This window comes from Lolium perenne, chromosome 6 (assembly GCF_019359855.2).
Source record: "Lolium perenne isolate Kyuss_39 chromosome 6, Kyuss_2.0, whole genome shotgun sequence".
Lineage (NCBI taxonomy): Eukaryota > Viridiplantae > Streptophyta > Magnoliopsida > Poales > Poaceae > Lolium > Lolium perenne.
Window position 1 is genome coordinate 182169186 of NC_067249.2, and position 11279 is coordinate 182180464.

At 46.1% G+C, this 11279-nt stretch overlaps 1 long non-coding RNA gene and 1 pseudogene across 1 annotated transcript; one reads left to right on the forward strand and one right to left on the reverse strand.

Annotated features, from left to right (window-relative positions):
* LOC127306754 (U-box domain-containing protein 33-like) lies at nt 1–5154 on the forward strand (annotated as a pseudogene).
* LOC139832857 (uncharacterized) lies at nt 795–1252 on the reverse strand. The gene is made up of 2 exons (XR_011747471.1): nt 1133–1252; nt 795–1027 (listed from the first exon to the last, which is right to left on the reverse strand). It is a non-coding gene; the product is annotated as an uncharacterized lncRNA (long non-coding RNA).
* Nucleotides 5155–11279: the final 6125 nt, after the last annotated feature.

Below are 11279 nucleotides of genomic sequence, written 5' to 3' on the forward strand. Positions count from 1 at the left end.
AGTCCTGAAGCATTTGTAAACCCGAACTTGGTACGCCCCCTATAAACCACTAACCGATACATGTCTCCTTATCTCGACATCGACAATCCTGTTGCTGCAGTCGAGAGGAACTCATTGTGCTTGTGCCGGAGACGGTTGACCTGAAGAATTCTAAACCCCAAGTTGGCAACGCCCCGTCCATTTCCTCCGGATTTCCCCCGGCATCTCCGGCAGATTCCCGAGAGCGGCGACGCGTTTACGCCAAACGTTTATAGTCGCCGGGAGCGGCGTTCTTAGCGCCGTCCCGTCTGGTCCAGGGACGATGGGGAGCGACGCCCGCGGTGCCGCGTACAGGCGCTGGGACACGTCGGGGAGCTCGCAGTACAGCTTCAGGACATCGGTGAGCAGCGTGGCCGACATCGGCGGCGAGATTGTGGAGGTGAGCCAGGCCGGCGGCGAGATTGTGGAGGAGGCGAGCCAGGCGGCCGAGGACAAGGTGTTCGTGGCCGTCGACGAAGAGTTCAAGCGCGGGAAGAGCACACTGCAGTGGGCGCTGCAGAACCTGGCCAAGGACGGCGCGCAGGTCGTGGTAGCTCACGTCCACCGCCCCGCGCAGATGATCCCCATGAGTAAGCCTTCCTTATCCGGGTAATTTTAGTCATGAATTTCTTTGAGAAAGAAGAAGGTATCCGGCCAAATCATACCATTTTGATTCTCGTTGAGTGAGCTGTTTATATTACAACAAGTGGGTGTGATTTCGTCTGCATTTTGCTTTGGCCAATAGAAAGCCAAGCCAATGCTTGACTTTGACCATGTACAGTCAAGACGATAGGGCTCTCTCATTTTGTCATTTTACATCTCTTAACGTAAGCTCAGAATAATGTTTTGGGGAGAATACCTTGAGTCCTGCCTGATCAGTCTGCACTCTCCAGTTTTGCACAGGTGACAAACAAACTCCACCTGCATCTGATGGATAGGTTTAAGTTCAGTCACACAGTTCACTTTCTTATGATAAGCACCACCATTTGGTGTCAATCTAGTACTATTGCTGCAGTAAAAAAACAAGCATCATCCATAAACTTAGTCTAGATACACAGGGTGGCAGCAGCACGCATAAATTGTGTAAACCATTTGAATGAAAATTGCATCATACCTTTATGCAGTCATAGAATCCCACCAGGACTATTCTTCTTCAGAGTTCAGAGTAGTCTTTACCAGGATTTGTATTTATCACCTTATGAACACCTTGTCCTTCTGCTATTCCAGTGGGAGCGAAAATGCATTATACTAGGATGCATCCAGAACAGGTCAAGGACCACAGAAAGAAGGAGCTAGAAAAAACATCGGGAAGACTAGATGAATATGTTGTGCTATGCACAAGGCTCAAGGTTTTCTTCCCTACATCAGCTATGTCTTTCCTAAACTAATTAGCGAACCAACTAAATAAGGCAACATATTCACTCATCTTTGGTTCAGGCATAGATAAAACATGAAATTTTTGGGGATTTTTATTTGTGGTGAAGTCTATGGAGTGTTGTGGCAAAACAAATTCTAAAATTGACTTCAAACTCAAAGTATGTTAGAAACACAAAAAGAATAATTTATCATGTCACTAAAATCACATAATTGAATTTTAGTTTCAAGTTTTATACACATAGACAGAGTAAATATATGGAAGTTCTTGCAGAATGACTTTTAGATATTTTTTTCATGTTGACACCTCAGCCAACTAGGTTGCAAGAACACCCTAGGGATGGGTTGTGTCTAATACTTGCCGCTAAGTATGCACTCACCAAATAGGAGAAACTAACAAGCATGTATCCTGAATTCCTGAATGGATTATTGATAATTTTTCTATCATAGGTCAGCTGTGATAAAATAATAGTTGAGAACGATGATGTTGCTAAAGGACTTGAGGAGCTTATTACCCTTCATGGCATCACCAAGCTTGTCATGGGAGCAGTATCGGACAAACATTACTCAAAGTATGGATCAAACACCTCATAGTCTCTTAACATACCATATTTTGATTCTTTTGATCTGCAAAATATCATCATTACGGAGTGATACACATTATTAGCCCACACATTATAAATTTAAATTTTGGCACAATCTACTGAGGGGAAAAGGACCAGGCATTTTATGGTTTCAAACATAACATTGTCCTCCTATTGTAGGAAACTGAAAACACCAAAGTCCAAGACATCACTCAGACTGATGGAGTCAGGGGCCTCATCATGTACGATATGGTTTACATGTAAAGGACAGCTGATATGTACCAGGTAAGCTTAAGCCAACAACCTTAAAAGATAGATGGATTAATTTTCCATTATATTAATCCCAGTACCGTGCATCGAACAATATATGCATTTTTTTTAACATCACCTGTAAATGGCTCAACACTGCAGGGAAGCAAACACAACCGTTCCTATGATACCACCATCGCCCATAAGCACGGTTGCATCAACATTATCAGCAAGCAGCATTTCCAGCCATAGGAGATCAATTACGAGTCACCTGCCAGAGAGTGAAGCACCAAGCTCAAATGGAAGTCCATGGCATGATCTGAACAGCTCAATAACAGACATGACACAGCATCCCTCTCGAGGAGCCGGACATGACGTACCATCTCAGCTATTTGAACCTTCGGAACTCAATACGAACGGCAGGACACCAAGAACACCATTGAGTTCTACGGGTTCATGGGATGAATATGGGAGGAGATCACAAGGCTCCTGGTACAGTTTATCAAGGAATGATGATGCAATCAGTGTACCTGGACCAGCAATGGAGCCTCCAATGCACGAGTCTGATGATGACCATTTTCTGCCTCCTTCTCATGAGCTGGTACGTATCCTCTATTGTTATATTGAAGGCTCACAAGATTAATGAGCAAAAAAATAACTCCACCATGTGAAATGGAACAGATAACGTATGTGTTTGTGCCATACAGGAGGAGAATCTAGGCGTTGATGCAGATATTTATGGTAGACTTGAAGAGGCTCTCCGCGAAACTCAATAATCAAAGAAAGAAGTGTTCGAAGAATCAACCAAGCGGCGAAAAGCAGAACTTGATCTGCTTTCAGCTCTTCAGAAGGTAACTGGTTCTGCTTACTAGAGAACCGCAGTTCAGTTTTTCCAGTGCGCATAAATCAGGTTGTAAAGCGTCTTAGTTAAACCAAATAAACATATGCTAATCTTACAGGCCAAGGAGCTGGAGAGGTTGTATCATCACGAGATAAGACAGCGGAGAACAATTGAGGAGACACTGCTGAGACAGACGCGTGAGCTCCAAGAAATAAAAATTCAGTGTGACACAGTATGTGATGAACTACATGATGCAGAAGAAGAGAAGGCTATCTTGGAGCAGCGCATAACAGAGATGAAGTCTGCTCTACAAGATCAGCAGGACAAGCTGGCAACAAGCAATCACCTTGTAGAAGAAGTCCAGGCAGATAAAGAGAAGCTGAAAGAAGAGAGGGATGCTGCGGTGACAGCGGCTGAAGAGTTGCGTCAGAAGAACGAGCAGAGGATTTCCATGCCGGCTGAGGCATTGAACACCGAGTTCTCCGCCTTTGAGCTTGAACAGGCAACTCGAAGCTTCGATGAAGCACTCAAGATCGGAGAGGGTGGGTTCGGATGTGTGTACAAAGGCTCACTTCGCAGCACAACGGTGGCCATAAAGTTGCTGCATCCAGAGAGCTTGCAGGGCCAGTCTGAATTCAACCAAGAGGTAATTCTTCAGATGATCACAATTGACGTGAGTTGTAGAATCGATCGTTACTAATCCTGCAGCGACACCACTGCAGGTTGCAGTCCTCAGCAGAGTACGGCATCCGAACCTCGTCACGCTGATCGGGTCGTGCCGGGAGGCGTTTGGCCTGGTGTACGAGTTCCTCCCAAACGGCAGCCTCGAGGAACGGCTTGCCTGCATGAACAACACGCCGCCGTTAACATGGCAGGTGCGCACCAGGATCATCTACGAGATGTGCTCGGCCCTGACGTTCCTCCACTCGAACAAGCCCCACCCGGTGGTACATGGCGACCTGAAGCCGGCCAACATCCTCCTGGACGCCAACCTCGTGAGCAAGTTGGGGGACTTTGGCATCTGCCGGCTCCTGATACAGTCTAACAACTCCGCCGACACCACCAAGTTGTACCGGACGACCACCCCGAGGGGCACCTTCGCGTACATGGACCCGGAGTTCATGTCCACCGGCGAACTGACGCCGCGCTCGGACGTGTACTCATTCGGCATCATCATCCTGCAGCTCCTGACGGGCAGGCGTCCCCAGAAGATCGCCGACGCGGTGGAGGACGCGATGGAGAAGGGGGATCTGCACTCGATCATCGATCCCTCCGCGGGAAGCTGGCCGTTCGTGCAGGCCAACCAGCTGGCGCACCTCGGCCTGCGGTGCGCCGAGATGAGCAGGAGGCGCCGGCCGGATCTCGCCCGCGAGGTGTGGGTGGTGGTCGAGCCCCTGATGAAAGCCGCCTCACTGACCGCCCGGCGGCCCACGTTCGCAGCAGCTTCTTCGCCAGATGACGAAGCTTCCACTCCGTCCTACTTCCTCTGCCCAATCTTTCAGGTAGATGGTGTGACATTGCACGATCTTTCAGGTAGATTAGAAAGTTGAGATTCAGATAAACCTGACCAGATCGTTCTTCCGTGATGGGTGGTGAAAACAGGAGATGATGAGTGATCCGCACATTGCTGCAGACGGGTTTACGTATGAAGCAGAGGCGATCAAGGGGTGGCTCGATAGCGGGCACGACACGTCGCCGATGACGAACCTGAAGCTCGCGCACCGCGAGCTCACCCCAAACAGGGGGCTCCGGGCGGTGATTCTTGAGTGGCAACAGCAGCATCAGCGGCGGTACCACGAGGACTGGAGATGACCAACACCAGACTACTCATGAAAACCCAACATCAATTGTAAATCGTGTGCATAGAATTCGCGATTTTTTTTAATAAAATGAATTTTTTATTCATTTCCAAAAAAAATGCGAATTTCAAATCATTTCCGATTTCGTGACCCGGTCGGCCGATCGTCCAAATTCATTCTAAAGGGAGGCTAACTTCTGATGAGTGGAGCAAAGACCGTCGTCGGTAGGTTTGGGCCGAAGAGATGCCACCGCCTATAAACCGCAGGCTAGGGTTTATCAGATTATAAGATAACACACGGTGTTTGTAAACACCTCCCGATATTGTGAAGTTTTGCTGGTTGGCACACGTAATTTTTTCCCCTCTGTGTTGGAGGGGTTTTCCACGTTAATATATTGTGTCTCCGTTGTGTTTTCTTTCTCGTTCTTCGTTATTTGCTTGTCGCGTTTATAACACTACCAATTTGACCGTCGTCTGGTCAATGCCAGGGAGACAGAGAAATCGGCGGCCTATAGGCCGATCGGCCCGCAGCAGGCCGAGCAGGAGAAATTGGCCGGCGGCTCCCTAATGGCCGATGATCTACATGACCATACTTACGCTGGCTAATGCTTAGGGTTTATGGTTCCCTCCTTTCTCTCCCGCCTCCTGGATAAACTTTTACCTGCCCATGTCTCCCGTCACCGCTCTCCCGTCATATTTTCCGGCCCCGTTCTCTGGTTTTTTTCTATAAAAGTAGGCCTCGACGCTCTTCACTGCAGCAATGCTTGTACCTCTCCTATCATGCATGCTCGCCCTTAGCTATCATGAGTGTGCCGTGCTCTGACCAAGATTTTAGTCTGACAAAGACGAAGGATGCAAGTTTGTTCCTGGATGTGAGAGCGGAGCGGGTTGGTGCGACCGTTTTGCGAAGGTTAAGCAGGTGAATGATTTCTCTGATATGTTCGGCATGACATTTTTCATGTGTGCAAACTATGATCATGATCCATCCCAAGTTCATCTTCGTCGTCCACGAGGTCGGTGGTATGTTTTACCAGAATGTTGTTTAGGAATATTTGTATGTCTTTATTTTCTGGTTTAATGTAATTGTTTGTGTTGCAGTCTCCACCGCCCATGTGCAAGTGGTTTCACCAGATAGACACGGAGCAGCCGGATTGGGCGCGCCGTGAGGTTGAGGAGAAACACCGGTGAAAGGACGAGATGTCGCCTAGAGGGGGGTGAATAGGCGTTTAAAAAACTCTTATGTATTTGTCTTGTAAGAATGCGGAATTAAACTAACGTTTAGTTTACAAGCACAAACCCTAAATATGCTAAGCTCAACTAAGTGTAACAATAGCAACTAGAGCTAAGCAAGATAGGCACAAGATATATGTAGCACAAGTGATAGCAAGATATATGTACTTCAAGCACGATGGCTATCACAAGGAAAAAAGCTCGGGTATAGAAATAACCGAGGCATGCGGAGACGAGGATGTATTCCCGTGTTTCCTTCCTTTGCAAAAAGGTACGCCACGTTTGGAGGAGTGGAGGTCCACGAAGGATTCCCCAACGCCACGAAGGCTCACCCTATTCTCCGAGCCACACCCACGAAGGATAATGGCCCTTTCCTTATGGTTAGCTTTTCCTCCACTCCGGAGATGGCAAGCTCCACAACCACTTCACAAGCTCCACGAAGGAGAAGCCCGGGCCTCTTCACAATCTTCCTTGAAGAGATCACCGGAGTACCAACCGCCAAGCCAACTAGGAGGTCTCCCTCCAAGAGTAACAAGCTCACGGTCTCTCACTCAAACTAATCGTGGTGGAGAGCTCAACACTATGCAATGATGCAAAGCAAGAACACTAGAGGTGTTCAAATCCTTCACACTCAAATCCCACCAAAGCAACAAATGCTAGGATGAGATTAGAGAGGAAGAACAAAGAGGAAATCAACAAATGACTCCAAGATCTAGATCTAAAGAGTTCCCCTCACTTAGAGGAGAGATGGATTGGTGGGGATTGTAGATCTAGATCTCCTCTCTTAGATCCCTCTAGAATGAGCAAGAATCATGGGGGGAATCAAGAGATAGGGCAAGTTCCTCAAAGGGAACAATGGAGGAGAGAGAGTGTAAGAACTTCTCCAGCCCAAGGTGGAATAAGGGCTGTTTATAGCCCAAGAGCAAATATAACCGTTGGGGAAAAGTTGGGCTGAGTCAACCGTCGAGGAGACCGGTCAACTGGGCCTGGGGCCGGGCCATCCGGTGCAGGACCCGGTCAGACCGGGTCACAGACCGGGCCATCCGGCTGGAGTCGGAACGAGCACACTACTTTTGATATTGGAAATCTCTTTGGTACTGATTATGAAAGTAATGATGTTAGCACTATTCATGTTCCCTCAAACGTTGATATTGAAAGCTCTAAGCTTGGGGATGTTGTGCTTGAAGATCCTATATTTGAGACCTTTACTTTTAGTGAAAATGATGATATTATACATTCTGGTTTGGATAATCGTTATAGAGATGGATATGACACATGTTATAATTATCCTTATGAAACTTGTCATAGTTATGATGGGATTGCCAAAAACCATTCCCTTAGTATGCAACTTGTTTACCCTGTTCAAATTCTTGATAATGATCCTGCTCCAATTACTATTAATGAGAAGAGTTTTTCTTATGCCAAAAATAATGATACTTTTATGCACATGAACCATGATAAGAATGTTTTAAGTGATGGATATATTGTGGATTTCATCAATGATGCTACTGAAAGTTATTATAAGAGAGGGAAACATGGCTATATGCATCTTAATAATATTAAGTTTCCCCTCTTTATGTTGAGAATTTTGAAGTTGCGCTTGTATTGCCTTCTTATGCTTGTCACTTTGTTCTTCATGAATTTATTTGTGTACAAGATTCCTTTTCATAGGAAGTGGGTTAGGCTTAAATGTGTTTGAATTTGCTTCTTGATGCTCTCGTTTGCTTCAACTCTTATTTCTTGCGCGAGCATCATTAAAATTGCTGAGCCCATCTTAATGGCTATAAAGAAAGAACTTCTTGGGAGATAACCCATGTCTTTATTTTGCTACTGTTTTGTTGTGTCTTGGAAGTTGTTACTACTGTAGCAACCTCTTCTTATCTTTATTTTATTGCATTGTTGTGCCAAGTGAAGTCTCTAATAGAAGGTTGATACTAGATTTGGATTTCTGCGCAGAAACAGATTTCTATCTGTCACGAATTTGGGCAGGGCTCTCTGTAGGTAACTCAGAAAAATCTGCCAATTTACGTTCGTATTCCTCAGATATGTACGCAACTTTCATTAGTGTTGAGTTTTCTGATTTGAGCAACGGAAGTACCTCTTAAAAATTCGTGTTTACTAGCTGTTCTGTTTTGATAGATTCTGTCTCTGTTTTTTGCATTGTCTCTTGTGGACTTTAAGCAAGGCTTTCTAGACGAGGAGAGCTGTAGCTAATGTTTTATTGAGTTCTTGCAATGTGTCACTACAGGACTAAAGTGGATTAAAGTTTTTTGAGTACTAACCCCTCTAATGAAGTTTATGAGAAGTTTGGTGTGGCAGAAGTTTTTTGAGTACTAACCCCTCTACATGACCATTGCACGACCATACTTACGCTGGCTAATGCTTAGGGTTTATGGTTCCCTCCTTTCTCTCCCGCCTCCTGGACAAACCTTTTCCTGCCCATGTCTCCCGTCACCGCTCTCCCGTCATATTTTCCGGCCCCGTTCTCTGTTTTTTTTTCTATAAAAGCAGGCCTCGACGCTCTTCACTGCAGCAATGCTTGTACCTCTCCTATCATGCATGCTCGCCCTTAGCTATCATGAGTGTGTCGTGCTCTGACCAGGATTTTAGTCTGACAAAGACGAAGGATGCAAGTTTGTTCCTGGATGTGAGAGCGGAGTGGGTTGGTGCGACCGTTTTGCGAAGGTTAAGCAGGTGGATGATTTCTCTGATATGTTCGGCATGACATTTTTCATGTGTGCAAAATATGATCATGATCCATCCCAAGTTCATCTTCGTCGTCCACGAGGTCGGTGGTATGTTTTACCAGAATGTTGTTTAGGAATATTTGTATGTCTTTATTTTCTGGTTTAATGTAATTGTTTGTGTTGCAGTCTCCACCGCCCATGTGCAAGTGGTTTCACCGGATAGACACGGAGCAGCCGGATTGGGCGCGCCGTGAGGTTGAGGAGAAACACCGGCGTGCATGGGCAAGGTTCTTTGAGGAGGAGCATTGGGAAAAGACTATTGCTAATGATAAATCAGAGAGAGATACAAAAATTAAGGGCGGAGCAAGCTCGAAATCGCGAGGTTAATCAGAAGAGGATGGATGATGGGGATACACGTAGTTACACGGAGGAAGAGGTGTGCAGGGAGGGCCGTGAAGCGAAAAGGAAGCGATTAAGAGAAAGGTTGCTGAGGCGCAGGCAGCAGAAGAACGCGGTGACAAGACCGAAAAATGGCCACGCTGGACGCAGGGCAAGTAGAGTGACGTGCCATAATAGCTTTGTATCTTAATTTTAGTTATAGTTTGTCGGTGTATCTTCAATTCCGCTGTAGTGATTAGTCGTATTTTAATTTCAGTTGTATTGTTCCTATCATGCATGCTCGCCCTTAGCTATCATGAGTGTGCCGTGCTCTGACCAAGATTTTAGTCTGACAAAGACGAAGGATGCAAGTTTGTTCCTGGATGTGAGAGCGGAGCGGGTTGGTGCGACCGTTTTGCGAAGGTTAAGCAGGTGGATGATTTCTCTAATATGTTCGGCATGACATTTTTCATGTGTGCAAACTATGATCATGATCCATCACAAGTTCATCTTCGTCGTCCACGAGGTCGGTGGTATGTTTTACCAGAATGTTGTTTAGGAATATTTGTATGTCTTTATTTTCTGGTTTAATGTAATTGTTTGTGTTGCAGTCTCCACCGCCCATGTGCAAGTGGTTTCACCAGATAGACACGGAGCAGCCGGATTGGGCGCGCCGTGAGGTTGAGGAGAAACACCGGTGAAAGGACGAGATGTCTCCTAGAGGGGGGGGGGGTGAATAGGCGTTTAAAAAACTCTTATGTATTTGTCTTGTAAGAATGCGGAATTAAACTAACGTTTAGTTTACAAGCACAAACCCTAAATATGCTAAGCTCAATGATACGTCTCCGACGTATCGATAATTTCTTATGTTACATGCCACATTATTGATGATATCTACATGTTTTATACACATTATATGTCGTATTTATGCATTTTCCGGCACTAACCTATTAACAAGATGCCGAAGAGCCAGTTGCTGTTTTCTGCTGTTTTAGGTTTCAGAAATCCTACAAAGGAAATATTCTCGGAATTGGACGAAATCAACGCCCAGGGTCCTATTTTGCCACGAAGCTTCCAGAAGACCGAGGGGGAAAGGAAGTGGGGCCACGAGGCGCCGCCACAACAGGGCGGCGCGGCCCAGCCCTAGGCCGCGCGGCCCTGGCGTGTGGGGCCCTCGTGTGGCCCCCCGCGTTGCCCTTCCGCCTACTTAAAGCCTTCGTCGCGAAACCCCCAGTACCGAGAGCCATGATACGGAAAACCTTACTGAGACGCCGCCGCCGCCAATCCCATCTCGGGGGATTCTGGAGATCACCTCCGGCACCCTGCCGGAGAGGGGAATCATCTCCCGGAGGACTCTTCACCGCCATGGTCGCCTCCGAAGTGATGAGTGAGTAGTTCACCCCTGGACTATGGGTCCATAGCAGTAGCTAGATGGTTGTCTTCTCCTTATGTGCTTCATTGTTGGATCTTGTGAGCTGCCTAACATGATCAAGATCATCTATCTGTAATGCTATATGTTGTGTTTGTCGGGATCCGATGGATAGAGAATACTATGTTATGTTAATTATCAATCTATTACCTATGTGTTGTTTATGATCTTGCATGCTCTCCGTTATTAGTAGAGGCTCTGGCCAAGTTTTTACTCTTAACTCCAAGAGGGAGTATTTATGCTCGATAGTGGGTTCATGCCTCCATTAAATCTGGGACAGTGACAGAAAGTTCTAAGGCTGTGGATGTGCTGTTGCCACTAGGGATAAAACATTGATGCTATGTCCGAGGATGTAGTTATTGATTACATTACGCACCATACTTAATGCAATTGTCTGTTGTTTTGCAACTTAATACTGGAAGGGGTTCGGATGATAACCTGAAGGTGGACTTTTTAGGCATAGATGCATGCTGGATAGCGGTCTATGTACTTTGTCGTAATGCCCAATTAAATCTCACAATACTTATCATATCATGTATGTGCATTGTTATGCCCTCTCTATTTGTCAATTGTCCGACTGTAGTTTGTTCACCCAACATGCTATTTATCTTATGGGAGAGACACCTCTAGTGAACTGTGGACCCCGGTCCTATTCTTTACATCGCATACAATCTACTGCAATATTTGTTCT